The sequence below is a fragment of the Pongo abelii genome, chromosome 12, assembly GCF_028885655.2.
Source record: "Pongo abelii isolate AG06213 chromosome 12, NHGRI_mPonAbe1-v2.0_pri, whole genome shotgun sequence".
Taxonomy (NCBI): Eukaryota; Metazoa; Chordata; class Mammalia; order Primates; family Hominidae; genus Pongo; species Pongo abelii.
In genome coordinates this window covers 75,365,939-75,388,055 of record NC_071997.2, presented here as the reverse complement: position 1 = coordinate 75,388,055, position 22,117 = coordinate 75,365,939, and the positions used below count along the sequence as shown (strand labels likewise).

Below are 22,117 nucleotides of genomic sequence, written 5' to 3'. Positions count from 1 at the left end.
ACTCTGGGGAATGTGATCCTGTAGGTGGCACTTAGGCATATTGGTCTGTTGGTAGACTCTTGCTTGATTGTGTGGCTCCCCTATGTTACCTCATAGTTGCAGCTGTGTTCCCTCTCAATGTTCTGAAAGTGCAAGTTCCTTTCCCCCTTGAGCAATGGCAGTAGATGCAGATACTCAACTCTTTGGCTGCCCATTGCAACTCTGCTGCAATCTCAGGGTTACTGTTCCTTCTCCAACTTGGAGGCAGCAGAGGAAGGGACCTTCATAGTGGTTGTGGCCAAGGGTCTTTTGCTTATCTTCTGGGGGCTCCACCCCAGAGAGATGCAGGTCAAATCGCTCAGTGCAATCAACCCAGGATGGAGGGTCTATGCTGTGGGTCAAAGCCAGGGTTTCCTGTCTGCTGACAAAAGTCAGGGATGGAATAGGGGATGGACTGGCGTTTTCTCCTTGGGTTGACTGCAGGTTGTTGGAAGTGTAAATAAAGCACTTAGGGTCTCTGCTCCTTCATTAGTCTGGGGCTAGAAAGGACAGTTCCACTGAAGAGGTAGTGGCAAAAAGGCTTTCAGTTGCCCCTAGGGGCTCTGTCCAGGGAGTTGCAGAGCTGCCACTGGCTTGATAGCTCTGGCAAGGGATGACTGGAGGCCCAGGCCTGGAGGAACTGCCTAGTGAGTAGATATGGGAACAGGCCCCCACATAACAGTCTGGCCACTTTTCACAGGGCTATTGCAATATGCTGGGGGTCCACTTCAGTCCTTATTCACCATGGATTTTCCAGTACCTGAAGGTATCAAAAGTGAAGGCTGCAAAACAGGAAAGACAGCAGCCTGCTCCTGCTTTGGGGGCTTTGTCCTAGGGTGGTACAGAGCTGTTGCCTGTCTGAATGCACCTGTAAGAGGTGGCTGGAGACCCCACTTGGGAGTTTCTACCCAGTGAAGAGGAATGGGATTGGGGACCCACTTTAAAAAGCAGCCTGTTACATTTTCATAGGGCATCTGTGCTGTGCTGGAAAACCACTTCAGTCCCCGGTTGGTTTGGGCTCCCCAAAGCCTAAAGGCTGGCACAGTGTATTAGTCAATTCTCACAGTTCAGCATTGTTGGTGAGGGCCTCGGAAACTTAACAATCATGGCAGAAAGGAAAGCAAAGAAGTCCTTTTTCACAGGGCAGCAGGAAGGAGAAGAATGAGAGCCAAGAGAATGGTGAAGCCCCTAATAAAACCATCAGATCTCGTGAGAACTTACTATCACAAGAATAGCATGTGGGAAACCACCTCCATGATTAATGACCTCCTTCTGGGTTCCTCCCAAAACACATGGCGATTATGGGAACTACAATTCAGGATGAGATTTGGGTGGAGACACAGTCAAAGCATATCATTCCTTCCCTGGCCCCTCCCAAATCTCATATCCTCATATTTTAAAACATAATCATGCTCTTCCAACAGTTCCCCAAAGTCTTAGCCCATTCCAGCATTCACTGAAAAGTCTAAATTCAAAATCTCATCTCATACAAGGGAAGTCCCTTTTGCCTATGAGCTTGTAAAATCAAAAGCAAGTTAGTTACTTCCTAGATACAATGAGGGTACAGACATTGGGTAAATACAACTGTTACAAATGGGAGAAATCGGCCAAAACAAAGGGGCTACGGGCTCCACACAAATCCAAAATCCAATAGGGCGGTCATTAAAGTTTAAAGTTCCAAAATGATCTCCTTTGACTCCATGTCTCATATCCCAGTGGTGCTGATGCAAGAGGTGGGCTCCCATGGCCTTGGGCAGCTCCACCTCTGTGGCTTTGCAGGGTACAGTCCCCCTCCCAGCTGCTTTCATGGGCTCCTACAATTGAGTATCTGCATCTTTTCCAGGTGCATGGTGCAAGCTGTTGGTAGAGCTACCATTCTGGGGTCTGGAGAATGGTGGCCCCCTTCTCATAGCTCCACTAGGCAGTGCCCTAGTGGGGACTCTCTGTGGGGGCTCCAACCCCACATTTCCCTTCTGCACTGCCCTAGCACAGGTTCTCCATGAGGGTTTCGCCCCTGCAGTAAGCTTCTGCCTGGACATCCACGCATTTCCATACATTCTCTGAAATCTAGGCAGAGGTTCCCAAACCTCAGTTCTTGACTTCTGTGCGCTTGCAGGCCCAACACCATGTGTAAGCTGTCAAGGCTTGGGCTTGCACCCCCTGAGGCAGCAGCCTGAGCTGTATGCTGAACTGTTTTACCCACATCTGGAGCTGAAGCATCTGGGATGCAGGTCACAGACTACACAGACCAAGGCTACACAGACCAGGGGAGCACTAGGCCAGACCCATGAAACCATTTTTCCCTCCTAGGCCTCTGGGCCTGTGTTAGGAGGGGCTACTGTGAAGGTCTCTGACATGACCTGGAAACATTTTCCCCACTGACTTGGTGAGTAACATTCAGCTCCTCATTACTTAAGCAAATTTCTGCAGCCAGATTAAATTTCTCCCCAGAAAATGGGTTTTTATGCTGGGTGTGATAGCTTATGCTTGTTATCGCAGCACTTTGGGAGGCTGAGGTGGGCAGATCACCTGAGGTCAGGAGTTTGAGGCCAACCTGGCCAACATGGTGAAACCCCATCTCTATTAAAATACAAAAATTAGCTGAGTTTGGTGGCATATACCTGCAATCCCAGCTACTTGGGAGGCTGAGGCACAAGAATCACTTTAACCCAGGAGGCAGAGGTTCCAATGAGCCAAGATCATGCCATGGCACTTCAGCCTGGGTGACAGAGTGAGACTCTGTCTCAAAAAATAAAAAAATAGAGAGAAAAAGAAAATGGATTTTTCTTTTCCACCTCAGGACAGGCTGCAAATTTTCTAAACTTTTATGCTCTGCTTCTTCTTGAATGCTTTTCACTTAGAAATTTCTTCCAGTAGATATCCTAAATTATCTCTCTTAAGTTCAAAGTTCCACAGATCTCTAGGACAGGGGCAAAATGTCACCAGTCTCTTTGCTAAAGCATAGCAAGAGTCACCTTTGCTCCAGTTTTCAAGAAGTTCCTCATTGCCATCTGACACCATCTCAGCCTGAACTTCATTGTCCATATCACTATCAGCATTTTGGTCAAAACCATTAAACAAATCTCTAGTAAGTTCCAAACTTTCCCACATTTTCCTGTCTTCTTCTGAGACCTCCAATCTCTTCCCACCTCTGCCTGTTACACAGTTCCAAAGTTGCTTCCACATTTCTGGGTATCTTTATAGCAGCACCCCACTCTCTGCAGTACCAATTAGCTGTATTAATCCATTCTCACAGTTTAGCATGGCTGGGGAGGCCTCAGGAAACTTACAATCATGGCAGAAGGAAAAGCAAACATGTTCTTCTTCACAGGGTGGCAAGAAGGAGAAGAATGGGAACAGCATGAAGGGGAAAGTCCCTTATAAAACCATCAGATCTCGTGAGAACTTACTATTACAAGAATAGCATGGGGGAATCCACCCCCATGATTCAATTACCTCTCACCAGGTCTCTCCCATGACATGTGGGAATTATGGGCACTACAATTCAAGGTGAGATTTGGGTTGGGACACAGCTAAGTCAGCCAAACAGCAAACATGGCAGCCCACCTCTCTCCCTGGGAGCTCCATCTTAGGGCGGTGCAATGCTGCTATCAGTGGCTGGCTGGAGTGCAAAGCCAACGGGTCTTATCCTGCAAGGCACCATGGAAGCAGGGCCTGCAGACAGTGGCTGCTCAACCCCCTGGATTCAGCCCCTTTCATAGGGGTATATATGGGGATCTAAACTTCCACTTTGCCAGAGTTGCAGCTGCTTTTCCAAGAAAGACCAAGAAGCCTGGGTATCTAAGGCTCCTGGGTCTCATGTCTGCCTGAATGGCTGCTCTGCCAACACTCCATCTTGCTCTTTGTGTTAGACTGTGTTAGGCCCCAGTGGAGTGGGATCATGAGGGGATCTTCTGACCTGAGGTTTGCAAAGATCTGTGGGAGAAGCATGGGTTCCCAGGGCTGCACATTTACTCACCATTTCCCTGGGTGTGGGAGGTTGCCCTGGCTCTGCGTTTCTATCCAGGTGGGCTGTCATACAATCTTGCATTTCTCCATTCTTTATGGGTCACGTTGTTTCCTCGATTGTTCCCAGTGCATGTATCCGGATGTTTCAGTTGAAGGTGTGTATTTACTCACGTCTTCTGATCCTCTCCATGAGAGCAGCATGCACAAGCTGCTTATAGTTGGCCATCTTGGCCAAACCTCCACCAAGTGATGTATTAGTGATTATCTTTATGGGACAAATATGGAAAATCAAGTGCTGATAGTTATTGAAGAGATTTTTTTCACATAACTGAATTCAATTTCTGTGTTATATGAGAGTGTTTCTGAGGTGTTCAATTCAGTCAAATCTTATAGAGAATTTATTACCTTTGGTATCTACTGTCTACACTGTCTAGTTAATCACAGAATTCCTTTTCAATGTCTTTCAGTGGTTTGCCTTGGGTAGTTCTGGATAATTAGTAATCTCTCCTTAGATAATCTATTTTCTTCAGCTGCATAGTGAAATCAGGGGTTGACAAAGTACTGCTGCAAGGTCAAGTTGGGGCAATCATCTAATTTGGTATACATCTTTACTGAAACATAAGCCATACTCATAGATACTTCTTATCTATGGCTGATTATATTTACAGCCGTATATAGTTGCAACAGAGACTATATGGCTCCTAATATCTAAAATATTTACTCTCTGGTTATATTAGCCAGTTCTCACACTGCTAATTTATAAAGGAAAAAAGTTTAATTGACTCATGGTTCTGCATTGCTAGGGAGGCCTCAGGAAACTTACAATCATGGCAGAAGAAACCTTTTCACAGGGCAGCAGGAGAGAGAGGTGCTGAGCTAAAAGGGGAAAAGCCCCATATAAAATCATCAGATCTCATGAGAATTCACTCACTATCATGAGAACAGCATGAGGGTGACTGCCCCCATGATTTAATTATCTGCACGTGGTCCCACGCTTGACATGTGAGTATTATTACAATTTAAGGTGAGATTTGGGTGGGGGCACAGAGCCAAACGTTATCCCTGCTCATTCATGAAAAATGTTTGCCAAACCTAGAAAACGAACTCATGTTTTGCAGACTTGGAATTTCATCTATCTTTGTATTCATTGTTAGCCCGGTGAACATATTTGAGATAGAACCCCTTGTCCACAATGTAGCAGTATGCAACAATGAAATTATGTCTTAGGCTGAATTCTACCACTCATAATCATTTACTAGCGAAAAGGCATTAAATGATCTCTTATAAATTTTCTAAATTTCCAGCTCTACTTTGAAGTGTGTCAGCCTGTTGGAATTGAGATATTTGCTTTTTTGTGCCTCTGTATTTCTATAAAATCATCATATTTAAACATTTTTAATTTCTACCAGTAAAATCATTTCTAACATCCTTTGCCGACTAACCAACCATCTTTTTCATTTAGTTAGCTATAGTTGGTGTTTGTTATGGTTGTCCATTTACTTCCAACTGTGTCCTTTCCATGCAATATGTATTACAGCCTTCTCTAACTTCTTGCTGTGTTCCATACTTTTTTTTCAGTTATACATGTTTGGATGTTTCAGATTATTCTGTTCCAAAATTTTAATTGTATTTTTTGGGATAAGCTACCAATATGGATTATCTATTATGTGTCTGTATGTGTGTATCTCTACTATGCCTGTGTGTATATTTTCAAATGGCCATCTTAACAGAGGTAGTTAAAATTCCTATATTAAAGCACCTATTTTGAACCATATTGATCCTATATAGATGGCACAAATATATAGACACAATTTAATATTTCACAAGAGATTCATAAAATATTTTAGAAATATTTTGGTGATACTTAAATTTTTACATATATGTATTAAGAAATACTAAAATTTATTTAGTTCTATATAATGTTTATTAAATATAACCATTATTTAAAGTGCCTATGTGATTTTCTTGATTTGTTAAGCAAACATTGAGTATATACAATTTAAAATTTGCTTGATTCAAAAGTAATATAAAATGTATTGAGTAATTTATATAAACAGAAGTGCTGGTATAATGGTGAATGGTGATAGGATAATTAAAAATATTTGGGAGAAATCACAACATTATTGTTTAATAAAGAAAACCTTAACCCTGAGATACAATGGAAATGCAATTCGTGTGTGTGTGTGTGTGTGTGTGTGTATCTACTTATCATTAGATTCTGTTAAGTGGATAATTCACTAGCTATCCTTGGCACCTTTCTCTATTTCTCACCTTCCACTAATGGTGCTAAATGGGAAAACTTTGGCTCTTTGATAAGAGAAATAGTTGAATCTGGCACTGTCCTTCCTTATTCTTCAAACTTTAATGAGTATATTATGTGCAAGACTGCAGCAGCCTTCTTACTAAAATAAAGAGAAAACATAGGGCAAGAAAAGTCATTATGCAGAGAAGCAAACAGGTATAAGCCAAGACCATGATGATGTCAAGCAGCTGAATAAATGTCTGTAACTCTGTGCTTTGAACTTCTTGTTTTGAGTTTAAGTAATTATCAATCAGGTTTCTCCTGCTTGAAGTCACAATCATTCCAAGTCTATGTGAATATGTGTGTGTGTGCAGATTACTTGTCACATCTCTACTGATGCCTTTTTGATTTGATTCTTTTCCTAAGCAAACTGACTAAATGCAGGAAATACATTAGGTTTTAAAGCCAAGATTTTCTTGTTGGATTTGAATGACATTTGAATGACTATGAGTATAATATATACTGCATATTTCAGTTTAATACTCTATTATAGTTTTCAACCATTTCTATATATAAATCCTTTTAATTAAGTTCCCAACATTTGGTACCTAAGTAATAGTTACAAAACAATTTATTTATGTCTCTGCTCCAAATCTAAATATTTGTTAGGCTGCATAAGTGGAATCAAATATTAGTTTTTACTAAAAGAACAAATTATTCTCCAAAAAATTATAATTTTTTGTATACTCATATAAAACTGAGCAGCAGAAAGCCTTAGATAATTTAGATTGTCTTAAATATACAGAGTAATGAGGAAAGATGCACACTGACTATATTCTTAAGAAAAACTTAAAATCACAGCATGGAAAATGATACTTAATGCATGATTCCTTTGGATTTCTTTCATTGTATGGGGAATTTTTTCCCCAGTAAGAGTTGTAGTAACCTTATTTTCCACTGGTTTTTATTTTCTTTATTAGTCTATCCAGTTCCTCCTCACTGTAAATCATCCATCCAGTTAGGAAACAAAGGTTCACAACCATCAAAATCAAGTAGAATATAAACTTCCAAACTACCATTTTGCCTCTCCTAATGATTAGCTGAGAGATAAGGAATATTTTTAACAAAAAAGTTTATATTTTAACTGTTTTGCTTTCTAATAAAATATGTAGATGACTGAGTGAAATAGATATAGATATAGATATATAGATTTTTTTTTTTTTTTTTTTGTGACGGAGTCTCGCTGTCTCCGAGGCTGGAGTGCAGTGGCGCGATCTCGGCTCACTGCAAGCTCCGCCTCCCGGGTTGACGCCATTCTCCTGCCTCAGCCTCCCGAGTAGCTGGGACTACAGGCGCCTACCGCCACGCCCGGCTAATTTTTTGTATTTTTAGTGGAGACGGGGTTTCACCGTGTTAGCCAGGATGGTCTCTATCTCCTGACCTCGTGATCCGCCCGCCTTGGCCTTCCAAAGTGCTGGGATTACAGGCGTGAGCTACCGCGACCGGCCGAAAAATAATATTAAATGGTAGTTATTTGTCAAAACCTGTGTAGCATTGATGATAATCTCCAGGAAGAGTGACCCTAATGAGCTTTATACACAATATTTAAGGGAATAAAGAGAAGAACAGCTCATGATTTTTTAAATGTTTTATAAAAGAGAGTATTAACCATAACTTTCACTAGAAAGAATTTTTTCCTCTCCTAAAGGGAAAGTTACTGAAAATAATAAGTAGTTCAATTGTCTCTTTGAGACACATTGTAAATTGCTGTTTATGATTTTTTAATTATCATTAGTTGAAACTGTCTCAACAGCTGTCTTCACAGATTTGGCTATTGCAAAGGCAATGATTCATGCCCAATCATGAAGCTCAAGCACAGTTCATTTACTACCTAAAATATATCTTTGCCAAATAGTGGCTGATGTATTGAGCTAATTGTCAGGATAATAACAATCAAATAAAAAGTGAGTGAAGAATGAAGAAGTTGTTTGTTTGCTTTGTTTTTTGTTTGTTTTTTTGTTTTTGTTGTTTTTGTTTTCTTCTTTTGAGATAGAGTTTCGCTCTTGTTGCCCAGGCTGGAGTGCAATGGCGTGGTCTCGGCTCACTGCAATCTCCGCCCCCCAGGTTTAAGGGATTCTCCTGCCTCACTCTCCTAAGTATCTGGGATTACAGGCATGCACCACCATGCGTGGCTAATTTTTGTATTTTTAGTAGAGATGGGGGTTTCATCATATTCGTTAGGCTGGTCTCGAACTCCTGACCTCAGGTGATCTGCCTGCCTCGGCCTCCCAAAGTGCTGGGATTACAGGCATGAGCCACCACGCCCAGACTGCTTTGCTGTTAAAATTAGATTATTATTCTCTTATAGTGAAACTTCTTCCTTGTCTTTACCTCACAGAAAATTGTCTTCTCCAGGATTACCGTAAAACAAAACCTAATATGTTATCAATTACAAGCTTTCTTTTTCTTTTCACTGTCATGTATTGGCTACAAAAATAAACCTTAATTCCATGTCAGTACAGAGTTATACAGGCTTTAGATAATTAAAGATTCTGGGCAGGAGTTAAAATATTATGTCAGTAATGCATTTTACTCATCTTAATTTTCATGTTTATGCCAATGTTAGAAGCTGAAAAGAAATATATATATATATATATAGTTTATTTTAGCAACAAAATTATATTATTACTTTATATTTAAAATATGAATATAAGTCATTTTAGCTGCATGCTTCACGTAACTACATGCAGCAATCTTGTGGATTCACTTGGTGAATATGAGCAGCACTACAAATCAGTATGACATGCTCTGAAGTTTCATATATTCATCCAACAGAGTAGCTTACTTCTAATTAAATTTTAAGCTCCTTATTTATACTTCTTGTTATCCCATATTGCATTTTAGGTAATTAATCAATTAACATAGTGTTTCTTCTCTTTCAAATATATCATTAGTTATTTTTTACCGAGTTTTGGAAGCAGTATTAAAGTAAAACCATAGAATTAAACCTGACTTCACATTTAAATAAACTGAGTCATGTTAAATGAATTTAATTAACTAGTGAATGATCTAAGTCCTACAGGGAAAAGTAAGTAAAACCTGTTTTAGGTAATTTTTTGATTAATTGAAGAGAGTAGAAATGTACCAAAATTACCTAAGAAATTACAGATGAAGTGTAGAATCTGGTGTTAAATGAACAAAGCTATTTAGCAGCACTGATCTCTAACTATTCCTTGTAAAAAATACTTCTCTGCTGAGAAGGAAAGCATTTTCTGGCATAAAGATTGTAATTTTCAATTAGTGCTTCTCCCCAGGACTTTCAGAGGCAGCTTGGAGGTTGTATTATAAACATATCTCCTCTATCTAATCATTAAAAACAAACTAATAAGCAACCTACCCACAACACACTTAAACACATATCCCATCCCCACATGTATGTGTGCAGCAAAAATGGCAAGTGAATCACATGGGCATAAAGAAGAATTAGCTTTCTATAGGTGTAGCCTAACAACAACTGGGCCAGCTCCAAGCAGGCTCAATGGAATAGAAGGAGAGAAGCTTATAAATATATGTCTGTGTTACGTGTCCACTTCCATCTAGGCTTTTGATATATTCTCCTAGGCTTTTAGTATATTCTCCCTTAGACCCTCAGAGGATTTGTGTTTGTTTCTAAAATGATTAGCAATAACTGATTATCACATTCCTTCAAGAATTCCTTCTTCTGTTTCAGTTACTTTATAATCTGTCTTTTCATAATATGATGTTCTGTCTCTAAGAACTTCTGCCTCTAGTTATTAAGCTAACAGATATACATACAACATCTATTTTTTGGAAATGTTTTATGTTAGAGGCAGCAAAGGTTTATGTAATACCTACTATATACCAGGGAATACACAAGAAATGAAGATTTGAAGCTTGTAAATTACAGAGGAGAAACAAAATAAAAATAATAGAAAGCATTTGTGTGTAATAACTCATCTGTTTAGTACAAAGGATGTGCTCAAATTATTAAATGAGCACCTGATATCTGGCAGGGATAGGATCAGATAGAAGAAACAGAGCTGAAGCTGATTCTGAAAGATAAGCTGTTTATTAGGAGACTAGAGGTGTTGGACACTACAAGTAGAGAAAAACAGTTTAGTATCAATGAATATAACATAAATTGAAGGTATAGCAGGAAATGAGATTTCATATCCCATTATGTAGTCAGCTCTTTAAATTTCAGCTAATGGAATATCTTGTAAATGAGAGTGACATGATAGATTTTTATTTTAGTAAGATAAGTCTTGCCCTCTAAAAGCTGGGTGGCTGATGAAAAAGTTCAGGGCACATATAGGGTTAATGAACATTTGAGTTTGAGAGCATCATCAGGTTCAAATAAGTCAACCTGGTCCAGGCAGATCGAACCAAAAACTGGGAAACATAGCTTTACTTTCATACTAAGTGGGAAAATTATACAATGTGTATTCTGTTGCCATTGGGTGGTATGTATTTTATGGTATATATACCGCATACGTGTTTGTGTGTGTGTATATATATATATATGTTATGTGTATACCATATATATATGGCATACATATGCATGGTGTGTGTGTGTGTGTATATATATATATGTGTATATATATATATGGTCTGTGTGTATATATGTATGTATATATATGGTATCTATATATATATATGTATTCTGTTGTCATTGGATGGTATGTTATATATATATATATATATAAACCAATGTTATATATATATATATATAAACCAATGTTATATATATAAAACATATATATATAAAACTAATGTTATATATATATATAGAACATATCACCCAACAGCAACAGAATACACATTCTTCTCAAGTAAACATGGAATATCTTCCAGGATAGATCATAAGTTAGCCCACAAAACAAGTCTTAAAAAATTTAAGATCAAAATCACATCAAATATCTTTCCAACCACAATGCTAGAAACTAGAAATCAATAACAGAAAGAATCATAAAAAATCAACATCATGAATCATGAAAAAGTAACAAATATGTGGAAATTCAACAAGATGCTCCTAAATGACTTTTGAGTCAAAGAAGAAATTAAAATATAAATTAAAAAAACCCTCTTCAGACAAATGAAAATGGAAATGCAACATACTAAAACTTACAGGATATAGCAAAAGCAATTCCAAGAGAAAAATTTATAGCAATAAATGATCAAGTAAGATTTATTCCTGGGATGTAAGGATGGCTTAAAATATGTAAATCACTAAGTGTGGTTCACCATATTAACAGAAAGAAGAATAAAAATCACATGATAATTTCAATAGATGCCGAAAAAGTATTTGACAAAATGTAACATCCTTTCAAAAATAAAACTCTCAAAACATGGATATAGAAGGTATGTGCCTCAGCACAATAGAGGCCATATGTGAAAAACCCACAGCTAACATCGTACTCAATATTTAAATTTGTAAATTATTTCTCAAGATCATAAACAAGACAAGGATGCCCACTTTTAACACTTCTGTTACATAGTACTGGAAGTTCTAACTAGAGCAATTAAGCATGAGGAAAAAATAAAAGGCACTCAAATAGGGAAAAAATGAGGTGAGGTTATCTGTTTATTGATGATATGATATAAACCCTGAAGACTCCACCAAAATTTGAACTAATAAAATAATTTGTTGAAGTTATAGGATGCAAAATCAGCTCACAGAATTACTAGCAATTCTGAACACTAAAAAATGAACTGTCTAAGTGAAAGTAAGAAAACAATTCCATTGCAATAGCGTATAAAATATAAAATACGTAGGAGTAAATTTGACCAAGGAATTGAAAGATGTCTGTACTGAAACTGATAGAACATTGATGAGACAAGAAATTACACAAATAAATAGAAAAATATTCAGTTTGTGGACTGAAGAATTAATATTGCAAAAATGTCAATAGTATCCAAAGCTATATAAAAATTTAAAGCAATTCCTATCAAAATTCCAATGTCCTTCTTTAAAGAACTGTAATACAAAATGCTAAAATTTGTAAGGAACCATAAAAGACCCTGAATAGCCAAATCAATTTGACCAAAAAGAACAAAGCTGGAGGCATCACACTACCAGATTTCAAAATCTATTACAAAGCTATGACAAATAAAACAGTATGATACTGGCATTAAAAACAGTCACATTGACCAATCAAATCAAAAAGAATATAAAGTCCAGAAATCAACCTACACAGTTATAATTAATTAATTTTTGACAAAGGTGACAAGAACACACATTGGGGAAAGGACATCCTTTTCAATGAATGGAACTGGCAAAACTAGATATTCACATACAGAAGAATGAAAATGAACCCTTATCCCAACCCTTGTATAAGAGTCAATTCAAAATGAATTAAAGACTTCAATGTAAAACCTCGAACTATAAAACTACTAGAAGAAGAGATAAGGGAAAAGCTCTGTGACATTGGTTTGGGTAGAGATTTCTTGGAAATGACTCAAAAAGAACACACATTGAAAGCTAAAATAGACAAATGGGATGACACCACAAAAAAAAAAAAATAGGATGAAGAGAAAACCCATGAATTGGGACCAAATATTTGCAAGTCATACATCGGATAAGGGGCTATGTCCAAAATATACAAAGAACTCAAACTACTCTACAACAAGAAAACCAATAACCCTACTGAAAATGGGCAAAGGACTTGAATAAAAATTTCTGAAAAGAAGATATATCAATGGCTAACAAATATATGAAAAAATGCTCACTATCTCTAGTCATCAGGGAAATTTATATTAAAACTAATGAGATATGCCCTCACCATGTTATAATGGCTACTATAAAAAATGTGAACGGTAACAAATATTGGCAAGGATGTGGAGAAAGGGGAACTCTTTTATATGGTGGTGATAACGTGAATAATTACTGTCAGTTTGGAAAACAGTATGGAAGTTTTTCAAAAATCTAAAAATAGTATGACCATATGATTCAGCAATCTCACCATTGGGTATATGCCCAAAGGAAATGAAATCAGTATGCTGTATGTACGTATGTACTCCCATGATCTTGGCAGCATTATTTATGATAGCCAAGATGTAAAAACAACCTAATTGTCTATCAACAGATAAATTGATTGAAAATTGTGCTATATATACACAATAGAACACTATGCAGCATAAAAAAAATTCTGTCATTTGCAATATGGATACATTTAGAGGACATTATGTTAAGTGAAATAAGTCAGGCACAGAGAGAATAATACCATGTAATCTCACTTTCATGTGGAATTTTAAAAAGTCAGACTCATAGAAGTAGAGAGTAGAATGGTAGTTACTAGAGGATTGGAGGGGTGGCGAACGGTACAAAGTCACAGACAGGAAGAGTAAGTTCTGGTGTTTTATTGCACAGCCAGATGACTGTACTTAATAGCAATGTATTGTATATTTCAAAATAGCAAAAAGAAAGGATTTTAGATGTTCTCACCACGAAAGAAATGAGGTGATAAATATGCCAATTACTTTTATTTGATCAGTGCACACTGTATACATGTATTGAAATATGACTTTATACCCCATGAATATATATGATCATTATCTGTCAGTTAAAAACAAAATAAAACTAACTAAATAGATAAATAAATTCTAAGTGGCTCCAGAGCTGGAACTTCTTGCATAACACTGCATTGTCCCCTATGATCTCCATCCTCTGCCATGTTTATATGAAAGTTGATGAATATTGCCTTCTTGGACTTCAGCTGGGAAGGTGATCATTAGGTAACTCAAATTTTTCACAGCCCTGTGCAAGTTCTCGAATAGCTGCAAAAGCTGTCAGAAATATTGATTTGGGAATTACCAATAAATTTAACAAAGGTGAATTTGCAAATATAGAATCCTCAAATATGGACTCTAAATAATTTGCATTGATTTTGCTTACATTTATGCATATGTCATAATAACTAGACTTTTCTGTTCTGGATTATTGAGTCTCAGTCAATTTAGGTATTTGATGTTAATAATATGAGGATAAAAAATAAATTATATTCCTATCCAATGTAGTAAGACAAGAAAGGGACATAAAAGATATATATATAATCTTTTATATATATATATTATTTATGTGTGTGTATATACATATATATATTTGGAAAGAATAAATAAAACTCTGTTCATAGTGCCATGTTATATATGTAGGAAATCCAAAAGCATGAACAGCAGCAAAAACCTCTTGGAACTGATAAGTGATTATAGCAAGGTTGAAGAATACAAAGTTAATATACAAAATTTAATCACTTTACTTTATATCATTGTAATAGGGTCCTCCAGAGAAACAGATGCAACAGAAGATACACACACACACACACACACACACACACACACAGATAAATATATATGAAGAGGTGAAGAGGAGACTTATAACGGGAATTAGCTTGCATGATTATGAAGACTGAGAAATCCCACAATATACCATTGGTAAACTGGCTAGCCAGGAAAGCCAGTGTTGTAATTCTTTCTGAACCAAAGGCCCTGAGAACCACAGGAGCCCAATGCTGTAATTCCCAGTCCAAACCAAAGGCCTGAGAACCAGAGGGGCACTGGTGTAAGCCCTGGAGTTGAAAGGTCTGAGAATGAAGAGTGTTATTGCACAAGGACAGGAGAAGATGAATGTCTCAGCTCAAAGGGAATGAGAACGAGATTTCACTCTTCCTCTCCCTTCTTGTTATATCCAGGCCTTCAACAGATCATGTGATACCTGCCCACATTGGTGAGGGTGGATCTTCATAATGTAGTTACTGACTCAAGTGCTAATTTATTCTGAAAACACCACTACAGGAACACCTGTTTCAGCAGCTATCTGAGCATCCTTTGACCTAGTAAGATTGACACATATAATTGACCACCACAACCAGATGAACAAATAGGAATTGAAGTTAAAAATACAATATCATTTATATCAGCACCACAAAAATGAAATAATTAGGTATAAATCTAGCAAAATATGTATAAATTATATATAAAAAACTATAAAACTCTGATGAAATAAATTAAAAAACTAAATAAATTGAGAATATTTTATATTCATGAATAGGAAGACTCAATATTGATAAGATGTCAGTTCTTCACAACTTGATCTGTAGATTCAATGCAGTCCCACTCAAAATACCAGGAAGTTATTTTGTAGATATCAACAAATTGATTTTACAGGTTACATGGAGAAGCCAAAGACCTGGAATAGTGAACACATTATTGAAGAACAAAGTTGAAGGACTAAGACTACCAAATTTCAAGACTTCGGATGAAGCTACAGTAGTTGAGACAGTGTGATATTGGTGAAGAATGGGAAAAAAATGGAGGAGAATAACCCAGAGAAAAACCTACATAAATATAGTCACTGATATTTGACAAAGGAACAAAGGTAATACAATGAAACAAAGATAACCATTTCAAGACATGGTTCTAAAACAATTGGAAATCCACATGCCAAAGAAAAAAGTCTAGACACAGACCTTATATCTTCCACAAAACTTAATTCAAAATGGATCATAGGCCTAAGTGTAAAACACAAGTTGTACAACTCTAAGAAAATAATTGAAGAAAATCTAGATAACCTTGGATATAGTGATGACGTTTTAGATACAACACCAAGGGCATGATCCATGAAATAAATAATAGATAACCTGAACTTTATTAAGAATTTAAAAGCAAACTCATGCTCTATGGTAAACAATGCTAAGAGAATAAAAAGACAAGCCACAGAATGGGAGAAAATATTTCCAAAGGACACATCTGATAAAAAGCTGTTATCCAAAAAGTACCAAAAAACTAGTACCACCTCAAAAATATGAAAACAAAAAACTTAATGAAAATTCGACCTAAACCTTAGCATACACTTCATTAGGAAAACATACAGATGACATATAGGCATATGAAAAGTGAACCTATGTCATCAGCAAAATGTAAATTAAAACAATGAGATATGATATGGTTTCGATCTGTGTCTCCAACCAAATTTCATGTTCAATGTTGGAGGTGGGGCCTGGTGGAAGGTGATGGGATCATAGGGGTGGCTTCTAATAGTCTAGTATCATTCTCCTAGTGCTGTTCTCATAATACAGTTCTCATGAGATATGATTATTTAAGTGTGTGGCAGCACCTCCCAACTCTTCCTCCTGCTCCAGTCATGTAAGACATGAGTGCTTCCCCTTTGTCTTCCACCATGCTTCAGAGTTTACTGATGACCCCCAGAAGCTGCTATGCTTCCTGCATAGCCTGAAGAACTGTGAGCCAATTAAACCTTTTATTTTTTATAAATTACTCACTCTCAGGTATTTCTTTGTAGCAATGCAAGAATGGAGTAATACAGAAAATTAGTACTGAAGAGTGCGGCATTACTATAAAGATACTTGAAAATGCAGAAGCAACTTAGGAACTGTGTAATGGGCAGAGATTAAAAAAGTATGGAGCACTCAGAATAAGACAGGAGGATGAGAAAACTTTGGAACTCCCTAGACTGCTTAAATAGTTGTCACTAAAATGCTGATTGTGATATGGACAATAAAGTACAGGCTGATTAGGACTCAGATGGGGAAATAAGGACCTTATTGGAAGCCAGAGTAAAGATCACTTTTGTTATGTGTTAGCAAAGAGACTGCGTTGTGTCCCTGCTGTAGGAATATGTGGAACTTTGAACTTGTAAGTAATGATTTAGAGTAGCTGGTGGAAGAAATTTCTGAGTGGCAAAGTGTTCAGGAGTTCACCTGTGTGCTTTTGAAAGCCTATGCTCATATGCATGAAAAAGAAATAACTTGAAATTGGAATTTATATTTAAAAGGAAAGCAGAGCACAAATGTTTAGAAAATTTGCAGCCTAGCTATGTGGTATAAAAGAAAAACCCTTTTTTGGGGGAGGACTTCAAGTGGGCTGCAGAAATTTGCATAACTAAAAGGAAGGCAAATTCTGATAGTCAAAACTAGAAAAAAGCCTCAAAAGCATTTCAGAGACCTCTGCTGCAGCCACTCCCATCACAAGCCCAGAGGCCTAGAAGGAATGAATGGTTTTGTGGGTCAGGCCCAGGGCCCCACCACCCTGCACAACCTGGGGACACTGCTCCCTGCATCTTAGTCCTAGATGCTCTATCTCCAGCCATGGCTAAAATGGCCCCAGAAAGAGCTCATGCCTCCACTTCTGAAAGTGCAAGTCATAAGCCTTGGCTGCTTCCATGTGGTGTTAAGCCTGTGAGTGTACAGAATTCAAGAGTTGAGGCTTGGGAGCCTCCACTTAGATTTCAGAGTATGTAAGGAAAAACCTGAATGTCCAGGCAGAAGCCTATTACAGGGGTGAAGCCCTCATGAAGGACCTCTACTCAAGAAGTATGATGGGGAAATATGGGGTTGGAGCCTCCACACAGGGTCCCCACTGGAGCACTGCCTAGTGGAGCTGTGTGAAGATGGTCACTATCTTACAGACCGCAGAATGGTAGATCCACCAACAGCTTGCATACACACCTGGAAAAGCCACAGGCACTCTACGCTAGCCTGTGAAAGCAGGTGCAGGCCTTGTGCCTTGCAAATCCTCAGGGGCAGAGCTGTCCAAAGCCTTGGGAGGCTACGTCTTGCATCAATATTCCCTGGATATGAGGCATGAAGTCAAAAGCATGGAGCTTTAAGATTTAACGACTGCCCTGCTGGGTTTCAGACTTGTGATGGGGCCTGTAGCCCCTTTCTTTTGGCCAATTTCTCCCTTTTGCAACAGGAGTATTTATGCAATGCTTATACCTCCATTGTATCTTGGAAATAACTAACTTGTTTTCATGAGAATCAAAGTCAGATGAGAATTTAAACTTTGGATTTTTGAGTTAATGCTGGAATGAGTTAAGACTTGAGGGACTATTGGGAAGACATGATTGTAATTTGCAATGTGGGAAGGATATGAGATTTAAAGGGGCTGGGGGTTGCAGATATGATGTTTTGGATATGTGTCCCCACCCAAATCTCATGTTCAATTGTAATCCTCAATGTTTGAGGTGGGGATAAGAGGTGATTGTGTCACGGGGATGGTTTCTAATGGTTTAGTACCACCCCCCTGCTGCTGTCTTCATGGTTGGGTTCTCATGAGATCTGATTGTTTAAAAGTTTGTGGCACCTCCCCTCTCTCTTCCTCCTGCTTCAGTCTTGTAAGACATGCCCGCTTCCACTTTATCCTTCTGCCATGATTGAAAGTTCCTGAGGCCTCCCCAGAAGCCACTATGCTTCCTGTACAGCCTGAAGAACCATGAGCCAATTAAACCTCTTTTATTTGAAAATTACCAAGTTTCAGCTACTTCTTTATAGCAACGTGAGAATGAACTAATACAAGATCCCACTACATACCTACTAGAATGGGCAAAATCCAGAACACTGTCAATACCTAAAGCTGGTGAGGTTGTGGAACAAGAGGAACTCTCATTAATTTCTGTTTGGACTGCAAAATTTCACAGTCACTTTGGAAGACAGTTTGGCAGTTTCTTTCCAGACTAAACATACTCTTACCAAATGATCGAGTAGTCATGCTTCTTAATACTTACTCAAATCATTTAAAACTTACATCAATGCAAAAACCTGCACTCAGATGTTTGTAGCAGTTTTATTCATAATTGTCAAGACTTGGAAGCAACCAAGATTTCCTTCAGTAGGTAAGTGAATAAATAAACTGTGGTACATCCAGAGAATGGGATATTACTCTGTGCTTAAAAGAATGAGTTATTAGGCCAGGCGCCGTGTCTCATGCCTGTAATCCCAGCACTTTGAGAGGCCGCAGCGGATGGATCACGAGGTCAGAAGTTCAAGACTAGCCTGGCCAACATGGTGAAACCTTGTCTCTACTAAAAATACAAAAATTAGCTGGGCGTGGTGGCGTGTGTCTGTAATTCCAGCTACTTGGGAGGCTGGGGCAGGAGAATGGCTTGAACTCGGGAGGCAGAGGTTGCAGTAAGCCAAGATTGTGCCACTGCACTCCAGCCTGGGTGACAAAGTAAGACTCTGTCTCAAAAAAAAAAAAAAAAGAATGAGTTATTAAGCCATGAAAATAAATGGAGAAAATCTGAATGCTTATTACTAAGTGAAACAAACCATTCTGAAAAGGCTGCATATGTTACGATTTCAACTATATAAAATTTTGTAACAGATAAAACTATGGAGACAGTGAAGATTAGGATTGGGAAGAGGAGGATGAATAGGCAAAGAACACAGGACTGTTAGGGCAGTGAAACTACTCTGTATGATACTCTGATCGTGGATACATGTCATTATTCACTTATCCAAATTCATAGAATGTGCAATACCAAGAGTGAACTCTAATGTTAACTATGGACTTGGGGTTATTATGATGTTTCAATGTTGGTTCTTCAAGTGTAACAAATGTATCAATCTGATGGGAGATGTCAATAATGAGAGAGGCTGCACATATTTGGGGAAAGGGGGTATATGAGAAATCTCTGGACCGTTCTCTCAATATTGATGTGAACCTGAAACTGCTGTAAAAATAAGGTATTTATAAAAATAGATATAACAATTATTACTGTGCATTACCTTAAGAGATTTTTTGTTGATTTGATTAACTTATCTTGTGACTATGGCTCCATGTAAAACAGCTAAAGTGATGTATTATTCTATATTATTTATTTTCTATATTTTCTTTGTAATATTTTTATGTCAGATGAGCAATGTGCTGACATCATAAAGAGGTTTGAGGGGGGCACATCTCACACGTGAATATGAAAACTCCATCATTATACTTATGAATCACAAAAAATATATATTTTCTTAATTGATTTACTCTGTCAACATTGTCCCTCTGCACCTGTCCTTTCATTATTTTCTCTCAGATTCCTTAATGTATGGCTTCAAATGTAATTCATAATGCCTGCTTTCAATTATGTTTTAAAATGTACAGTTATTTCCCACATTATTTAAATTCTAAATAATTATGAAATTTTAAATTAAATTTTAGCCATGATAGTATGTATCTTTTCATGTCAAAACATACTCTCAGGAAATTACCATATAGTCTACACGAAATCAGAAGTATTTTAGCTAGTAAAGATGAAGCACAAGGCATATATGCAGAGACCACTCAAAATATTTTTGGAGTGCTTTTAAAAAAAAAATACTATTCACTAACATCTTAATTTTGAATCAATACTCTACTTCCCTTTAAAAAATAATAAAAATTTTATTTTATTTATTTACTTAAAAATTACCTTCAAAAACACACTACAGGTAATTTTCAACACTGGGACTTTGGAGGGAGAGTTTCTGGTAGATGGTGGTGTGTGGCATTCATTGACATAAAGCCAAGATGAATTCTACTAAAAGGTAACCTTTTCTGCCATGGATCAGCTGGAGCTTTTAAGGACTGGTGCAGTGTCTTGTCAACAGCACATCACAGTCAATCCTCAATTGTTGTTTTCAGAACAAAAATGAGGATAGTGGTGTTTTTTATACAAGACATATGAACTGGTGAATAATCAAATTAGACCCAACTTTCATGCTTTCTTTTTAAAAATATATTCTTTCTTCAACTTTTATTTTAGATTCAGGGTATATATGTGCAGTTTTGTTACCTGGATATATTGTGTGATGCTGAAGTTTGCACTATGAATGATCCTATCACACAAGTGCCAATCAGAGTACCCAAAGGTTAACTTCTTAACACTTACTCCCCTATACCCCTCCTCTAGTAGTCCCCAAGGTCTATTGCCATCTTTATGTTTATGCATACTCAGAGTTTAGCTCCCACTTATAAGTGAGATTCTGGTATTTGGTTTCTGTTCATGAGTTAATTCACTTATGATAATGACCTTCAGCTGCATCTATGTTGCTGCAAATGGCATGATTTTGTTTATTTTTGTAGAGGCATAGTATTCCATGGTGTACATATACAACATTTGCTCTATACAATCCACCTTTGATGGGCACCTAGGCACCTAGGTTGATTCCGTGTCTTTGCTGTTGTGAATAATGCAATGGACGTGCAGCATTATCTATCTATCTGTTTGTCTATCTATCTATCTATCTATCTATCTATCTACCTACACACATACATGCATGTGTATTGAAGATATAATTTATCTTCACAAGAAGATAAATTATTCTACAATTATTCACAAGAATATAAACACACACATACACATATATATATGTGTGTGTATATATATATATATATATATATACACACACACAAATACACAGTAGTGGGATTTCTGGGTCCAATGATAAATCTCTAAATTCTTTGAGAAATCTACAAACTTCTTTCCACAGTAACTGAACTAATTTACAATTCCAGCAACAGTGTATAAGCATTCCCTCTTCCTTGTAGCCTTACCAACATCTGTTGTTTTTTTCGCTTTTTAGTAATAGCTATTCTGACTGGTATGAAAGATTATCTCACTGTGATTTTGACTTGGATTTCACTGATGATTAGTGACGGTGAGCATTTTTCCATATGTTTCTTGGCCACTTGTACGTCTTCTTTTAAGAAGCATATATTCATGTCATTTTCCCCTTTTGTAATGGAGTTGTTTTCTGCTTGTAAAATTGTTTAAGTTCCTTATAGATTCCGGATATGAGGCCATGGCAGATGCATAGTTGTTAATATTTTCTCCCATTTATTAGGTTGTCAATTTACAAATTCAATTTCAGAACTCTATATTGATGTGTTTAGTGTTTTATTTTTTTTCCTGATTCAATCTGGGAAGGTTGTGTGTTTCCAGGAATTTATCCATTTGCTCTTGGTTTTCTAGTTTGTGTGCCTAGAAATGTTCATAATAGTCTCTGAGGAACCTTGATTTTACTGTGAGATTGATTGTAATATTGCCTTTATCATTTCTGATTGTGCTTATTTGGATCTTCTCTTTTTTTTCCTTGTTTAGTC

At 37.3% G+C, this 22,117-nt stretch overlaps 1 non-coding gene across 1 annotated transcript; it reads right to left on the bottom strand.

The window, feature by feature from the left end:
- Positions 1–19,894: 19,894 nt before the first annotated feature.
- LOC112132209 (small nucleolar RNA U13) lies at positions 19,895–19,997 on the bottom strand. The gene has a single exon (XR_002914016.2). It is a non-coding gene; the product is annotated as a small nucleolar RNA U13 (small nucleolar RNA).
- Between the last annotated feature and the right edge of the window lie 2,120 nt (positions 19,998–22,117).